This window comes from Bos grunniens, chromosome 16 (assembly GCF_055505025.1).
Source record: "Bos grunniens cultivar Pamir isolate PY7600 chromosome 16, Bosgru_T2T1.0, whole genome shotgun sequence".
In the NCBI taxonomy this organism is placed as follows: Eukaryota; Metazoa; Chordata; class Mammalia; order Artiodactyla; family Bovidae; genus Bos; species Bos grunniens.
The window spans coordinates 80,269,691-80,286,961 of NC_141180.1; the positions used below are offsets into that span (position 1 = coordinate 80,269,691).

At 52.3% G+C, this 17,271-nt stretch overlaps 1 protein-coding gene across 1 annotated transcript in view; it reads left to right on the top strand.

Moving 5' to 3' along the window:
- The first annotated feature begins 291 nt into the window (after positions 1 to 291).
- Positions 292 to 17,271, top strand: part of LRRN2 (leucine rich repeat neuronal 2) — a 61,323-nt gene continuing 44,343 nt past the window's right edge. Inside the window, exon 1 of the mRNA XM_086345661.1 lies at positions 292 to 431. The gene's annotated coding sequence lies outside the window, so the exon portion shown is untranslated. The remainder of the gene's footprint in view (positions 432 to 17,271) is intronic.

Genomic DNA, 17,271 nt, shown 5'->3' on the forward strand with positions numbered 1-17,271 from the left:
GCCGGCCACTCAGGAGTTAAAACGGCAGCGGGCCTGGAGGGAGGGGGCGGCGCGGCAGGCAGACGGCGAGGAGGCGCCCGGCGCGGGCAGGGGAGGCCGGGGCGCGGCGCAGCGGCGAGGAGAGGCCGGGCGGAGGGCGCGCGGAGGGGCGCGGGCGCCGCGGGGGCCTGCCGGCCGCACCCGCGAACGCGCGGAGGGCGGAGGAAGCGCCGCTCTCGGCCGCCGCCCTCCAGCCCGGCGCGCGGGCCCGGCGCGGGCGGGGAGCGGGTGCTTCTACCGGCGCCGTCACCCCGCTCTGCCCCGGGACCACTCCCAGGAAAACTCCGCGGCGGGGAGGCGCCCGCGACCCCGCCCCGGCCTGTGCGCGCGGCCTCCCTGAGCCCGGCCCGGGCGGGAGCCGAGCGGTGCGCGGGCAGCAGACGGCGCCCGGGGTGAGTGTGCGGTTCGCGGGCGGACCTCGGGGGCCGGGGGGCCCGCTGGGGAGCGGGGGCTTGGGCAGGGGGCAGCCGCGCGGGGGCAGGGAAGGAGGGCCGGAGACCGGAAAGGTTGCGGGCCGCGCGGGCTGGACCCGAGGAAGGGGCGTCCGAGCCTGAATGCACCCGGAGAGGTCCGAGCCGCCCCAGACTGTGGCTGGGCAGAGCGGGGGCCCCGAGATGTCGGGGGGCCGCGAGGTTAGGGGGGGCGTGACGGGGGCGGACTCGCCAGGGAGGGCTCCGGAGCCTGCGGACTTGCCCTCCCTGGAGCTTGGGCGTCCAAGGTGGCCTTCGTGTCGGTCCGAAGTCTCTGGAGCCCGGAGCCCGGCTCCTCCCGGGCGGCCGGAGTCTGTGCGCGGCCTCTGCGCGGGGACCTGCGGCGTGGAGGAGGGGCCGGCTCGGGCCGCCGCGGCCGCCGGCCGACCGAGGGTGGGCCAGCCACAGGTGGTGCGTTCGTCCTGCGGGCGGAGGGCGGCGCGGGCTCCGGCTGCCCCGGCGGCGGGGCGCCGCCGGGTGGGGGGAAACTGAGCTCCGAGAAGCCCCGGAGGTGCGGGAGACTGGGACCTGGAGCGGGGGCCCGGGGGTGTTGCTGTGCCCCCCTTCTGGCCCTGCCCTTCCTCCCCCACCAAAGGAACAGGAAGGAAAATGTCAGCTGGGCTTTGTGCTCTGTTCTTCAGCCTGCCGCAGCTCCCATCTGTTGGAGCCAACGCAGCTTCTAATTGGGCAACCGGCAGGGTCGGGAGGGGGTGGGCTGGGCGCAGCGCTCGGTTGATAGAGATGGGCCGATTGGGCCCTCTTCTTGAAGACCCCAGAAGGTGGGTGGTAGAGGAAACAAACCCCCCTCCCCCAGGTCAGGGTGGTAGAGGTGGCTCCCTGCCAGCTTGGCCATCATCATGGGAAGATCTGGGTCTTTCCATGCGCCCTGATAGCCGCAGGCTCCCCCTTCCCTGACGGCTTGGGATGGGCTCTGGCCCATGTCCTCTTCCTGAATGAGAAGGCACGGATCCCCTCCCACTGCCCACTGCTCCTTAAAGTTCCCTCCAACAAGAGCACTGGGCATGGGGTGGGCAGGGTGGTGTACAGGGCACCGAGGCCCCCTTGCCTGTTGTTAGAAGAAAGTCACATGTGAGCGGCCTGACCCACTTTCCTGGCTGGCCAGGTGCCTTTGTGGGGAGAAGATGGAAAGAGAGACCAGCGAGGGGTCTGAGCCTTCTGGATACCTTTCCTTCCCCTGGGCTGGCTCACACTGAGTCTCCTTCCCATGGTGGCTGGGGAGGGGCCACCCTCTAGACCTAGGGTGAAACCTCATTGTTTGGAAAGGATGGAGCAAAACGCCTCAGGCTTCAGGATTGGGACCTGCCCAGGGTCTGGCAGACACCTGGCATCTAGGGGCACCCCCAAATCTACAGCCTCCCCCTGCACAGCCCAACCCAGAGGAGACGCTGAGTGGCAGGGGGAACTCAGAAGTCTCGCTAAGGCAATTCCACCCAGGCTGAGACAGCAGATTTCCTCTGGAACTCTCCACAGTTCCTACCCACTCCCCATCCTTATTTCCGGTGCCTCCCCCCCCCCCCCCCCCCCCCCCCCGTGCTCGTCCTGTCGCTTCAGGAGTCTCTTCCTCTCCCCCTCACCAACAGTGTTCCCCTTCCTCTCTCACCCTCCTCCTCTCCCCAGACTTCTCCCTCCCTCCCTCCCTTCCAGGCCTGTCTGCACCTTTTCCCTTCTCTTCTGTAACCTGCAGCTTCAGCCACAAGCAGGGCGGCGCGTGGACTCCTGGCTTCCGAGCCTTTGAATGGGGACACCTGCGCTGGTAGATTTGTTGCATCCCCTTTGCAGGGGCGGAGCCTGGGTGGCCAGCCTGGCAGCTGCATTTCCCTGGCATCACTCCTGTACCAGGGCATTTGCCCCTCCTACCCTCTCTCTCTTTTTAATTTGAAATGGGAAGGAAAATCCATTGTTTAAAAAAAAAAAAAAGCATTCATTCAGCAATTTATTGAGCACCTACTCTGCTCAGCACTATCTTAGGAGCTGAGGATACAGCCATTACACCTTTATATCTCAGGGCTGAATTTGTATCTGGACCTCCCAGCTGATCAAGTCTCTGCCCACTAGGCTTTTTACCCATTACTTGTGTTGCTGGGGGAGGGGCGTGAACAGTCCTAGTAAATTGTCATCTTTATCATACTGAGTAACCTCTAATGTGACAGGCGCATCTCCTTACAATAAACCAGGTACTGCAAAGCTTCCGGACCGAGGTCATCCTGTCCTTAAGACATTTTTGACCTCCAAGGATGGATCAGTTCACGTCTCATCGTTTATCTGGGACGGCTAAATAGAAAGCCGGTGCCTTAGATGGAGAAGGGAGAAAGAAGCATTTATTACTGAGTACCTACTAAGCATCAGTCTGTCAGGAACTTTACAAAAATTATCTGATTTGATCCTCCTAATAACCTTCTAAATTTTGGATTATCATCTGCTTTATAACTGAGGACGTTGAGGACCGTAGAGGGTAAGCCACTTGTCCCGGGTCACAAAGGTCTCCATTTTGAAATCACTGCATCTTTGCAGTGCATTTGGCACCTGTGTTTGTGACATCTGGTAACTTATGCAGTTCTCTGAAGGTCACATTTTAACCAAACTTTTCAGAAGCATGCCTTGTCTCCTCCGAATATTAAGATATATAAAGATTTGCTGAATGGTTGCATGAATAAGCTTTCTCAAGGGATCAGGGAAGGCTTCCTGGAGGAGCTGGGACCCTGGGAGAAGAGACAGGGAGGGCAGTGGATCTTCCTGATCCAACACAGGTTTGTGACAAGCTACAGGCAGGCACACACACACAGCACGTACGCAGAGATCGCTGTTTTCATTCAGGGTCTGTGTGTAGGAGCTTGGTCCGTGGCCAGTCTAATGAATCAGTGTCACTGGTGTTCTCAGCTTCCTTGGGGAAGTCTGGATTCTAGAAAAGCTCTAAGGCAGAGAATGAGGGTGGAAGGCTTTCAAGCCTGCAAGAACTTTACGGAAGGACAGGGCCGATGGATGGAGGCTGAATGGGACAGGAAAGGGGGAGAGTGACCAAGGAACAGACAAAGGCAGGAGACATGCAGGAAAAGACACAGCGGGCAGGACAGACTGCAGGATATGGTGCACTTGCTAAGAGAGGGCGAAGAAGGATGCCTTTATCTGATACTTTCTGGAGGGGCTTGGTCTCTCTGTCCTACAGCTCAGAGGCTGGAACGTTCGCCACGTTAGCCGTATGCAGGCACACGCTTAGCCCATCTTTTCTAAGCACCTGCTGTGCGTTCAGCCCAGTGCTAGGTGCAAGGGATAGAAACCCAGCAGGTGTTGCCCCTGCCTTCTAGGAGTTCTAAAGCCACATCACTGGGGCTTGAATCCAGGCCCCATCACTTCTAGCTGAGTGACTTTGGGCAGGTTATCTAACATCTCTGTGCCTCGGTTTCCTCATGTATGAATGGGATAATAACAGTACCTACTTCATAGAATTGTGATGATTGAATGAGTTAATACATGTCCTGAGTTTAGAACAGTGCCTGGCACAGTAAGCGCCAGATAAATATTATTTTTAGCATTATTAAGTGGAGTAGTTATGTACTTGCAGTAATGAAACAAGTGCTATAATACAGGGCTTTCCTGGTGGTCCAGATGGCACAAGTGAAAGTCGCTCAAGTAGTATCCGACTCTTTGCAACCCCAGGGAGTATACAGTCCATGGAATTCTCCACACCAGAATACTGGAGTAGGTAGCCATTCCCTTTTCCAGGGGATCTTCCCAACCCAGGGTAAAGAATCTGCCTAAAATGTAGGAGATCTGGGTTTGATCCCTGGTTGGGTAAGATGCCCTGGAGAAGGGAATGGCTACCTACTCCAGTGTTCTGGCCTGGGGAATCCCATAGGCAGAGGAACCTGGTGGGTACAGTCCACGGGGTCACAAAGAGTCGGATACGACTGAGCGACTAAGCACATACAGCAGTTAGTCTTACAGTAACAAGACAGGTGCTGTAATCCAGGGATCTCAGATAAAGAGGTGACTGTGTCTGTCTCCAGTTTACGAGACGGACCTTGGAGGCCATGATACTGGGGCATGGTTTGAAAAGGAGTCAGCCAGGCAGAGGCAGCGGGCCTGAAGGCCCCCGCGCTCAGGACTGCATGTGGAGGGGGCCGTGTTGCGTGCGTGCTGCCCTCTATGGAGGGCAGGAGCCCCTTGGACACATCCCACTGCAGCCTCTGCTTCCAGTGCTCAGAGCTGGGCTTCCGGTGGGGCTGGCAGGTCACCCAGAGCATCCCAACACGCGCCAGCCTCAAACAGTTGGCCTTTGGGCCAGGGACCTGGTGCACCCCTAAGATTGCTAGGATTGGTCTCGTGACCGTGGCATCTTAACTGCTCTAAGCCTTCGTCAAGCAGTCTCTGCTCCAAACCCAGAGCGGCCACAGGCCTTGTTCTCTGGCTTCCTGCTCTTCCCGGGGACCCAGGAGATGCCTTGGCCTGAGAGCCTGTCTTAGAAGGTGAGTTGAACCAGGCTTGGTTTAGAATTCAGTTTCTGTCTGTACATTTCTTCCACCCACACCTTCCCTGCTGCTGAGTGTTTGATGGGCTTGAAGTTCCAGGATGAAGAGCAGACAGAGGGGTTCGTGGGGCGCTGACTGGTATTCAGCCTCCACCTCATACGTTGTGATGGCATTAATGATAGCAGCTGGCATTTATTGAGCACTAACTATGTGCCAGGCACAGTGCCGCGTGCTTTACCTACATTTTTCCATTAAGCCCTCAAAAAGTACCCCATTAGGTAGGTCCTCCTATTATCCCTAATTTAAACACCAGGAAACTGAGACTCAGGTTCAGTAACTTGCTCAAGGACGTGTCGCTAGAAAAAAACTGAGGGAGGCCTCAACATTCTCTCTGACTGCAGGGCTCCTGCTCCTTACGCCCCCAGAACCCAGTGTTCCTGGGCCTAGAGGTGCCCTGGTGGCATCCTGCCCGTTCTCCCCACTCCTTCCTACAGTAAGCTGCTCCCCAAAAGAGGGAGATGGGAGGGAGGAGATCTGGGTGTACCTATGGCTGATTCTTATTGATGTATGACAGAAAACCACAAAATTATGCAAAGCAATTATCCTTCAATTTAAAAAGATTAAAAAAAAGATGCCCCCCAAGTCCTGTCCAGGCTAGGGGCTGCCTGCCCCACTTTGGGGATCCTCAAGGAGGGTCTCCCTTTTTTTCCCTCAGATGACAGCTCCTGGAGAATCAACATTTTTTCCTTCTGCTTCAGCTAAGTGCTTCAGGGGCCACATGGAGCCAGTGACCTCAGAAGAGCTGCACCCTAAGAGTCAGTCCCTGGGGACCGACACAGTAGTGGGGCCGACGCAGAGGTGACTTCTGGGAGAGGTCTGCTCCCAGGGGCTCCAGGGAACCAGAGTGCAGAGTCCAGACACGGCGGTGGGTGGGGGAAAGCTTGCGATTAGTGTTGCCAGTGGGGTGTCTCTACAAGGGAGACTCCTGTGTGTTGGGAAGAACAAGAACAAGCAAACATCGTTTTTGCAAATATCTTGCAAGGCAGAGCCTCCAGGAGCAAACATGTGGAAGAAGGGGCAGCGGTTGTTAGGCAGCCAGCGTGGGTCCCCCAGGAAAAGCAGGTCTGTCTGCCCTCATCCCTACCAGAGTGGGAAGAAAAGGGGCAAGGAGAGAGGAAAGGCAGGGAAGGCCGTGTTCCTTTACACAGTGTTCTCAGAATGAGCATTGGAGGCAGGCGACGAAAGTGGCCTGGGAGGACAGGGGTGGTGATGCCCAGGAGATGGAGCGAACACAGGGGCAGCTGATGGGCAGGCTGCAAGCGTTAAGCGCTGTGCGTGCGGAGGGGAGGGGCTTGACACTTGGCTCTGCCCGGTCCTCACCCTCACCCTCCGCCTTCTCCTTGGACAGCCCTCCCAATGAGATGAAGGTCACTGGGGCTCGCGCAGCTCCAGGCCTCCAAACAGAAGGTGCTTGCCCAGAGTTGGCCTGGGGTTGGCACTGTGGAACCCTTGGGCTTCCCTGATAGTTGGTAAAGAATCCGCCTGCAATGCAGGAGACCCCCGTTTGCTTCCTGGGTCAGGAAGATCTGCTGGAGAAGGGACAGGCTACCCACTCCAGTGTTCTTTGGCTTCCCTTGTGGCTCAGCTGATAACAAATCCGCCTACAATGCGGGAGGCCTGGGTTCGATCCCTAGGTTGGGAAGATCCCCTGGAGAAGGGAAAGGCTACCCACTCCAGTATTCTGGCCTGGAGAGTTCCATGGCCTATACAGTCCATGGGGTTGCAAAGAGTCGGACACGACTGAGAGCCTTTCACTTCACTTTCATCTAGGGAGAACCTACACCCTACAGAATTTCCTGTCCATTGTCCTGCTCTGAGCACAGCTGTGCCTCGGCCATCTCAGACCAGGGTGGTGCTGGGTGTCTTCATTCGGCAAGTATTTATGAAGCACCTGTGTCAGACACTGGGTACAAATAACTGAGCAACCAGGGATCATCACCCTTACAGAGTTTATACTTTATTGTCTGAAGTGAAAATGAAGTTGCTCAGTCGTGTCCGACTCTTTGAGACCCCATGGACTTTTAGCCTACCAGGCTCCTCCCTCCATGGGATTCTCCAGGCAAGAGTACTGGAGTGGGTTGCCATTTTCCTTCTCCAGGGGATCTTCCCGACCCAGGGATCAAACCTGGGTCTCCCACATTCCAGGCGGATGCTTTAACCTCTAAGCCACCAGGGAAGCCCTTATTGTCTGAGGATACAGTAAATAAATAGTACAGTCGACCCTGAACCACACAGGTTTTAACTGCATTTTTTTTTTTTCCAATAGTAAATACTGAAGCACTCCATTACCCCTAACATGCTTGGCTGAATCTGTGGATACAGAACTGCAAAATAGAGGGTTGATTATAAATTAAACTCAGTTTTCAACTGTGCAGAGAGAGGGTCAGTGCCCCAAACCCCACATCGTTCAGTAGTCAGCTATGTATTATTAGGTTGGTGCAAAAGTCATTGCAGTTTTACATTGTCAAACTTTGCCTATTGATATTGGAATATATTCTTAAATAAATGTGGTTATGTTATACATCATTTTAACGTGCATTTCTCGCTTTATGGTTTTTTGCTAATGACTTATTACTTGCTGTTTGTTTTATATTTATTTTAGACTAGGGAAATGATATTAGACAAAAAGCAAATTTGAGCGATTTTCTTGAGTTCAAAATGGGTCATAAAGCAGCGGAGACAACTCAGAGTATTAACAGTGCATTTGGCCCAGAAACTGCAAATGGACCTACAGGGCAGTGGTGGTTCAGAAAGATTTACAAAGGAGATGGGGGCCTTGGAGATGAGGAGCACAGTGGCCGGCCATTGGAAGTTGGCAAGAACCAACTGAGAGGATCGTCAAAGCTGGTCCTCTTAAAACTGCACGAGAAGTTGCCAAAGAATTCAGTGTCGACCATTCTGTGGTCATTCGACATCTGAATCAAATTGGAAAGGTGAAAACACTCGATAAGTGGGTGCCTCATGAGCTGACCTCGAATCAAAAAAATTGTCATTTTGAAGTGTCATCATCTCTTATTCTACACAATAACAACAAACGAGTTCTCAATTGTATTGTGACATATGACAGAAAGTGGATTTTATATGACAACCGGCAACAACCAGCTCAGTGGTTGGAATAAGAAGCTCCAGAGGACTTCCCAAAGCCAAACTTGCCCCCCACAAAGGTCATGGTCATTGTTGGGTGGTCAGCTGCCAAGCCAATGCAGCTTTTTGAATCCCGGTGAACATCTGAGAAGTATGCTCAGCTAACCTGTGAGATTCTCCATAAACTGCAACGCCTGCAGCTGGCACTGGTCACCAGAAAGGGCCCAGTTCTTCTCCACAACAAGTCCCGACCCCACGTCGCAAAATCAGGGCTTTAAAAGTTGAACGAATTGGGCTACGAAGTTTTTCCTCATCCGCCATATTCACCTGACCTTTCCCCAACCCACTTCTTCAAGCACCTTGACAACTTTTTGCAGGGAAAACACTTAAACGACCAGCAGGAGGCAGAAAAAGCTTTCCAAGAGCTGGTTGAATCCCATAGCATGAATTTTTATGCCATAGGAATAAGCAAACATTTCTCCTTGGCAAAACTGTGTTGATTATAATGGTTCCTACTTTGATTAATAAAGATGTGTTTGACCCTGTTGTTGTTCAGTCACTAAGTTGTGTCTGACTCTTTGCAACCCCATGGACTGCAGCACACCAGGCTTCCCTGTCCTTCACTATCTCCCGGAGTTTGCTCAAACTCAAGTCCATTGAGTCGGTGATGCCATCCAACCACCTCATCCTCTGTCACACTCTTCTCCTCCCGCCTTCCATCTTTCCCAGCATCAGGGTCTTTTCCAGTTAGTCAGCTCTTCACATCAGATGGCCAAAGTATTGGAGCTTCAGTTTTAGCATCAGTCCTTCCAATGAATATTCAGGTTTCATTTCCTTTAAAATTGACTGGTTTGATCTCCTTGCAGTCCAAGGGACTCTCAAGAGTCTTCTCCAAAACCACAATTCGAAAGCATCAATTCTTTGCTCTCAGCCTTCGTTATGGTCCAACTCTCACATCCATACATGACAACTGGAAAAACCATAGCTTTGACTGGATGGACATTTGTCAGCAAAGTGATGTTCTGCTTTTTAATACACTAAGTTTGTCATAGCTTTTCTTCCAAGGAGCAAGCATCTTTTAATTCCATGGCTACAGTCATTGGTCACAGTGATTTTGGAGCCCAAGAAAATAAAATCTGTCACTGTTCCCACTTATTCCTCATCTATTTGTCATGAAGTAATGGGACCAGATGACATGATCGTAGTTTTCTGAATGTTGAGTTTTAAACCAGCTTTTTTTACTCTCTTCTCTCACCTTAATCAAGAAGTTCTTTAGTTCCTCTTTACTTTCTGCCATTAGAGTGGTATCATCTGCATATCTGAGGTTGTTGATATTTCTCCCAGTAATCTTTATTCCAGCTTGTGATTCATCCAGCCCAGCATTTCACATGATGTACTCTGCATATAAGTTAAATAAGCAGAGTAACAATATACAGCCTTTACATACTCCTTTCCTAATTTGGAACCAGTCTGTTGTTCCATGTCCAGTTCTAACTGTTGCTTCTTGACCTACATACAGATTTCGCAGGAGGTAGTCTGGTATTCCCATGTCTAAGAATTTTCCACAGTTTGTTGTGATGTACACAGTCCAAGGCTTTAGGATAGTCAATGAAGCAGATGTTTTTCTGGAATTCCCTTGCTTTTTCTCTGAGCCAGCAACAAGACCTGGAGCTGACTGTGTCTCAGACCATGAACTCCTTATTGCAAAATTCAGACTTAAATTAAGGAAAGTAGAGAAAACCACTAGACCATTCAGGTATGACCTAAATCAAATCCCTTTATGATTTTGCAGTGGAGGTGCAGAATATATTCAAGGGATTAGATCTAGTAGGCAGAGTGCCTGAAGAACTATGGACAGAGGTTCGTAACATTGTACAACAGGTGGTGGCCAAAACCATCCCCAAGAAAAAGAAATGCGAGGAGGCAAAGTGGTTGTCTGAGGAGGTCTTACAAATAGCTGAGAAAAGAAGAGAAGTGAAAAGCAAATGAGAAAGGGAAAGATATACCCAACTGAATGCAAAGTACCTGAGAATAGCATGGAGAGATAAGAAAGCCTGAAGTGAACAGTGCAAAGAAATAGAGGAAAACAATAGAATGGGAAAGACTAGAGATCTCTTCAAGAAGATTGGGGGTACCAAGCGAACATTTCATGCAAAGATGGGCTCAATAAAGGACAGAAACAGCAAGGACCTAACAGAAGCAGAAGATACTTCTTAGAAGAGGTGGCAAGAATACACAGAAGACCTGTACAAAAAAGATCTTAATGACCCAGATAACCACGATAGTGTGATCACCACCTAGAGCCAGACATCCTGGAGTGTGAAATCAAGTGGGCCTTAGGAAGCATCACTACAAACAAAGCTAGTGGAGGTGATGACATGCCAGCTATTTAAAATCCTAAACAATGATGATTGACTTTCCTGTAGCTCAAATGGTAAAGAATCTGCCTGCGACGCAGGAGACCAGGGTTCGATCCCTGGGTCAGGAAGATCCTCCAGGGAAGCGAATGGCAATCCACTGCAGTATTCTTTCCTGGAGAATTCCATGGACAGAGAAGCCTGGCAGGCTATAGTTTGTGGGATTGCAAAGAGTCGGACACAATTGAGCGACTAACACACAAACAATGATGCTGTTAAAGTGCTGCACTCAATATGCCAGCAAATTTGGAAAACTCAGCAGTGGCCACAGGAGTGGAAAAAGTCAGTTTCATTCCAATCCCAAAGAGAGTATTTGAGTTTAGTTATAATGATTTAAAAGTCAGTCCAAAACTGCAATTATGTTTGTACCAACCTAATAGAAAGTTGGCAAGTGCTAAAAAGAAAAATAAAGCCAGGAAGGGGGGTAGAAGAGTCTTAGAGGAGGAAAGTGTAGCTTTGTACAGGTTGACCTTACTGAGAAAGTGACATGAGGAAAGAGGAAGGCGCAGGTACAGTCTTGGAGGCAGGGCTGTGCCTAGCAGGATTGAGGAGGCCAGATCTTGGTGAGCGGTGGAGCTGGGCTGGGAAGTTTGTTTTTTTCTCAGAGCAAGGGGAGTTTTTGCAGCATTTAGGGCAGGGGGTGGTATGGTCTGATCCTTTGAAACCCCAAGGTTGGGGCCATCCATTTCAGTGTTTTACTAGGTGGAAAGGAAGTTCTCCAGGCCTTGAAGCTGGTTTAGTCAATCTGCACTGTCCCAAAAAGTTGTCTCATGAAGGGCACAGCCTCCCAGGCAATAGCGGGTGGAGGGGAGAGAAGATAAAGAAACAGTAGACATGGTCTTGACTGGTGAGGAAACCTCCCAGTCATTGGAAAGGCAAAACTTACAGTCGCAAGAAATAAAGAGGGAATAATAACAGACCGTATTTAAAACCAAGCACTAAACTGTGTGATTTAGACTATACATGCTATCAGAACTGTGAGCTCTGTGTGGGAGTATATACTTCCCTGAGGAGGTGCAGCGGATTTGGGCCTGGAAAACAGGGTGGTGTTTGGATCTGCAGAGAGGACTCCTCTCTGGAGGGGAGCTTGTGGAGTGGGAGGGGGGACGGGTGGCCAGGCCAGGGGAGGGTGTAGAAGCTGCAAGGGCAGGCGTTTGTCTCTGGAGTGGCCCTTTCCCATCACCTGGGTTTCTGGGTCCCCTTTATGCTCTTGGGGAACAGGAGGGCAGCCATTTAGTGTTCTTGGCCTCTCCTTTGCAGAGCCAGCTGCTCTCTGTCCCTTGGAACCTCTTGCTCTTCTCATCCCCAGTCCCAGCTCTCTGGTCATTTTCATGGACCCGCTGTCTCACAGTCTGGGGCCCATCCATGAGCCCCCAGCCTCCTCATGTTCGGGACTCAGTTCTCTGCAATTCCCTTGAGCTCCATTTTTCTGCCCCATCTGCAGCCAACTTCTCTTCATTCCTCATTGCCTAGGCTCCTCTTTGGTGGGTTACTCCTAGAACATTACAGTAGTTTAATGTGTAGTGAAATGGGGTTTTCCCTGATGTCTCAGACAGTAAAGAATCCACCTGCAGTGCAGGAAACCTGGGTTTGATCCCTGGGTTGGGAAGATCCCCTGGAGAAGAGAGTGGCTACCCGTTTCAGTATTCTTGCCTGGAGGATCCCATGGACAGAGGATCCTGGTGGGCTACAGTCCATGGGGTCACAAAGAATGGGACATGACTGAGCGAATAGAGAGCACAAAATGGAAATGAAATTCTGCCCAGATGTGCCCCCATCCTTCTCTTTGTCTTGGAGAGAGGCTGCCTGGGTCCTGGGGGTCGGGCTTCCTTCTGGAGTATGAAGAGAGAGAGCCCTGGGGTGGGGTGGGATCATTGGTGGTGCCCTCCCCTGCCCAGGATGCCGGCCGACCCAGAGCCAAGCGTCCCTTGGACGAAGCCTTCTGCCCAGTGGTCCGCTCTTCCTCCTTGGGGCCCCCCGGCAGCCTGAGGAAGAAGGGCCTAGCACCGTCACCTCCAGGATGCAGGCCTGCGCCTGGGGCTCGCCTGCCGTTCAGAGGAGCTGTAACCAGAGCTGCTTAACGTCCCTTCCCTGACCATATGCCCTTGGGCGTTTTACCTCTCTGAGCCTCAGTCTCCTCATCTCTACATCTGAATCAATAGCACCCACTTCATAGGCTTGTTAATGATCACAGCGGAGTTGCTGAGTGCTTGTGATATGCCAGAAGCTTTGCTGCATTCATCCCACTTAATCCACATAATGCTGTGAAGTAGATGTTATTTTCTCCCATTTTGCTGTTGAGGAAACTAAAGCTGGGAAACATGAAGTAACTTGCCTGAGGCCACACACAGCCAGCATATGGCAGCACCGGAATTCAGCCCCCAGTCTCTGACTCCAGAGCCCTGGTTCTCAACCAAGTGAGCTAATGAGTTAATCTGTGTAGAGTGCCTGCTCCAGAGTATAAGCTCAGTAAATGCTAGTTCCTCTTCTCCTCAATCTCTCCAAGGCCGCACCTCCAAAGAACAACTTTCCCCTCCTGTATCACGTTTCTTCTCCAGAGTTCCCTGAGGCACATGATAAAAGTAGGAATGGGAATGAGCCATCGGTTGATACCAGGGGGGAAGAAAGGCTGAGAGAGGAATAATTTTCATAAACTCAAAAAACACCAGGGTCATGATTAATACCCAGGGTACCTTTCTCATAAGAATTTGACTCAGCTCCACTGGGTCCCAGGCAGTTTGGCAGGGACTATCTTGCAGAGGTGAGAACAGAGGTTATGCTGTATGGGAGGGCCACCGTCTCCCCCAGGGCCAGTGTTGATCCCAAGAGGCCTAGAGACGCGCTAGCCGGGAGATTCTAAGACCTTTGCTTTCTGAACTTGGGTCCTGTTTCTTGAGTTTATTACAAATCATCTGGGGGCTTCTCTGGATGGATTTAGGAGGGGGACAGTGTTGAGGTCACAGTGAGGGAAGAAGGGGTGCTATCTCTTCTTGACTATCAGATCAGGACACCTTCTGCACGAGATGCAGTGCTGAGGGATGGGAATGGGTAATGGGGTGCAAAGGAAGCAAGGACATGGCCTCTGGGATCACCCGGTCTGATGGGGGAGGTCATTCACTTGCACGCCTGGATACACTGCGCACACAAACTCCATCCGACCTGACCGGAAGGAAAAACAAGAACAGATGACTGCAGGGTGATGTGGTAATATGTGGATACAGAGGGATGGGAGAGGAAAGAGCTGAGACTGGTGGATTCCCCAAAACAGGGCTCTTCTGGTGGACAGAGACCTACCTCTCTGCATGCCCTGTCGGGACAGCCTAAGCTGTCAGCATTCACTTTGAATGGGCAGGCCCTAGAGTTCCTCTGAATTTCCTTGCAAGGGTCCCCCAGGGAGAAAAGGAGGTGTCCAGGTCATAGCATTTAAAACTGATGGCAACTGAGAGTCTTCTGGTCATGTGGCTTCAGACATTGCTAGAAATTGATCCGTTTTTCAAAACAAAGCTATATGTGTGTAGGTAGAATAATGGCCTCCCAAAGATGCTCACCTCCTGATCTGCAGAACTTGTAAATTTGTTATGTAACAGGGCAAAGGGAATGAAGCCTGTGAATCAGCTGACCTTAAAATGGAAAGATTATCCTGGATTATCCAGGTGGGCCCCGTGTTATTATCACAAGTCCTTTGAATGTGGAGGAGGGGGCAGAAGTCAGTGTCAGAGTGACGAGATGTGAGGAAGACTGGCCATTGCTGGCTTGGAAGGTGGAAGGGGCCGTCAGCCATGGAATGCTGCAGCCTCAAGAAGCTGGAAAAGGTGTGGAAACAGGCTCTCCCTGAGACTCCAGGAAGGAGTACGTACCTGCTGACATCTTGATTTTTGCCCAGTGAGACCCATTTTGGATTTCCCAGGTGGTGCTAGTGGTAAAGAGCTTGCCTGCCAATGCAGGAGAAGTAAGAGACGCGGGTTCCATTCCTGGGTTGGGAAGATTCCCTGGAGAAGGGCATGGCAACCCACTCCAGGATTCTTGCCTGGAGAATCCCGTGGACAGAGGAGCCTGATGGGCTGCAGTCCGTGGGGTTGCAGAGTCAGACATGACTAAAGCGACTTAGCACACACGCACGAGACCCATTTTGGACTTCTGGCATTTCGAATTGTAGACAATTATGTTACTTTAAACCACTAAATGTGTGGTAGTATGTTACCGCAGCAACAGGAAATTAATACCGGCTGCTGTAGCTAGAGCAATGCTGAGCCACAGCCCCACTGTTCAGCCTCCTCCTGATCCACGACTGGAGGAATCGCTCCAGAACTCAGAGGCTCCGCAGAGCCTTTTTGAGGTACACTGTGTCTGGAACACAGTCTGATTATTTTCCCAATGACGACATCGAGGCCCAGAGAGAAGTGGCTTTGTCAGAGTCCCCCTAGACTGGTGTTCGGTCCAGGGCCTGCTCCTATCCTGTCAGAGATCTCGGGTACTGACCACGTTCATTCCCATCTACTCACTTGTTTGTGGCCAGTGGATGTGTGTGCTAAGCCCTGGGCTGAAGCGCATGTGAGTACCTCGTTCAGGAAGATGGGAGAGGGTGGTTGAGCATAGTCCTGCCTTCAGCCCTCGGGCTTCTTCCTCCAGACTCGGGCCAGCTGCTCAGGTGTCAGCCTTCCTCCCTGGGGCTGGTCCCCGAATGTGCTTCGTCACCTCCTCCGGGCAGAGCGGCAGCTCTCTGAAGGGAGGGGCTACCTGCTGGCCCGGCTGCTCCTGCCCTCTGGCAGTGTGCAGGGCCTGGGGGAGGGTGGGGGGCTTGGCCCGCTACTCCTCCCCGCGCCCCCCTCCCCCCCCACCCCGCCCCGCCGCAGCCCGCGCCTGCTGGGGCTGCCTCTCCCTTCTGCTGGGCGGTTCGGTCTTGCCAGCCCTGCGTGCAGCACACCGGGGCCACAGGCCGGTCCCCGGGGCTGCCAGCTCCCGGTGCTGGTCTCCATGGCAACCCCACATTTGCTGTTCTGGTTCCTAATGACTTATTGGCATGTGTGGTAATTTGCAGAGCTTGGCAGGCAGAGCTAGGGGCGTTTGTGGGGGAGCAGAGGGGGGCTTGGCAGTGGGGAGGGGGTTCAGGTTTGGGATGGCAATCGAGGCATGCTTTTCTTCCCAGCCCACCCTTCCTGTTCTCTACTAATTAACACCTGCAGCAAAGGAGGTCCTTCAGGTCCAGGGCCCCCCTCTCTGAGGAGCATCAGCTCTCTGCAGGCCCCTGAGATGCAGATGGACAGACAGATGTGGAGCACAGCTGCTCACCTGTCAGGCAGTGGCGGGCAGGCATGGGCTGACAGCCATGTCCATCCGTGCAGGTCAGACCATTTCTGTTTTCTGGCGTCTCCGGCGTGCTCCCTGGGCCCTGAGAACAAGGGTCCCTCTTAGACAGAGTCTCTCCACCTTGTGGGGAGGCGACAGGTCTTTGCTGCGTCTTGGCCTCACACACTCAGAGAACCAAGCCAGGTCGTGCTAAGTGGGATGCCAGCTCGCATAGGCAGTGGGCGATCCAGCCAAGCAATCAAAGTGGGAGGGATGAGCAAGGGCCTGACTCTCTGCACCTCTCTTCAGCAAAGCTTACCCAGCCTCGAAGCCGCTGCCTCGGGCAAGGCAGCGGGGAGCCTTGCCTGTGTGCTGCACAGTCTTCACCCTTCTCTGCCACCGTCTTCACTTCTGTCTTCATTCTGGTCTCTTTAGGTGAGAGGTAGCTTGGTGTGTTGAAAAAAACACCATCTTTAAAGTTGGATGTATCTGGGTTAGTGTCCCAGAGCCACTGTCTACCACTTCTATGACTTTGGACATATCTCATAACCTCTCTTTGAAACTCAGTTTGCTTATCTGTAAAATGGGATTAACAGACCCATTTCACAGGGTTCTGGAAATGAAGCCAGCTCACCCTTCAACAATTGGCATGTAGTAGTGTGCTGTGCTTAGTCGCTCAGTTGTGTCCGACTTTGTGACCCCATGGACTGTAGCCTGCCAGGCTCCTCTGTCCATTGGAATTCTCCAGGCAAGAATACTGGAGGGGGGTGCCATGCCCTCCCTCAGAAGATCTTCCCAACCCAGGGATCAAACCCAGGTCTCCCGCATTGCAGGCAGATTCTTTACTGTCTGAGCCACCAGGGAAGCCCAAGAATACTGGAGTGGGTAGCCTCTCCCTTCTCCAGGGGGATCTTCCTGACCCAGGAATCGAACCAGGGTCTCCTGCATTACAGGCAGATTCTTTACCAGTTGAGCTACCAGGGAAGCCCCTGGCACCAATAAATATCAAAGAATTTAAGATATAATCTTTTATCTATACCAATAAATAGGAGCAATGTGATCAATAATTTAAACAATTCTGGTGGGCTTGGTAAAGTTTTCTTTTTTAAGTATTTGAAAAGAGTCTTCATTTATTCAGTAAATATTTACCAAGTACCTACTGTGTACAAAGTCCTGGGCCAGATGGCGGTCTTTCCTAATATTATGATTAGGGCATAGCTAAGTTGCCTGTGCAGTCCCTAAACACTGGCGTCGGACAGGAGGTGGGGGGTGCTGAGGAGGGCTGATGCAGAGAGAGGGGAGCGCAGGGTCAGCCTTGTAGTGCCCTCCTGTGGGTCTCCGAGGAGTGGCTGGCCCCAGGAGAACGGTCTGCACTGTGAAGGCTCTTTCTGGGTCAGGTACCGTGAGACATTCTGCCTGCCTCCTTGG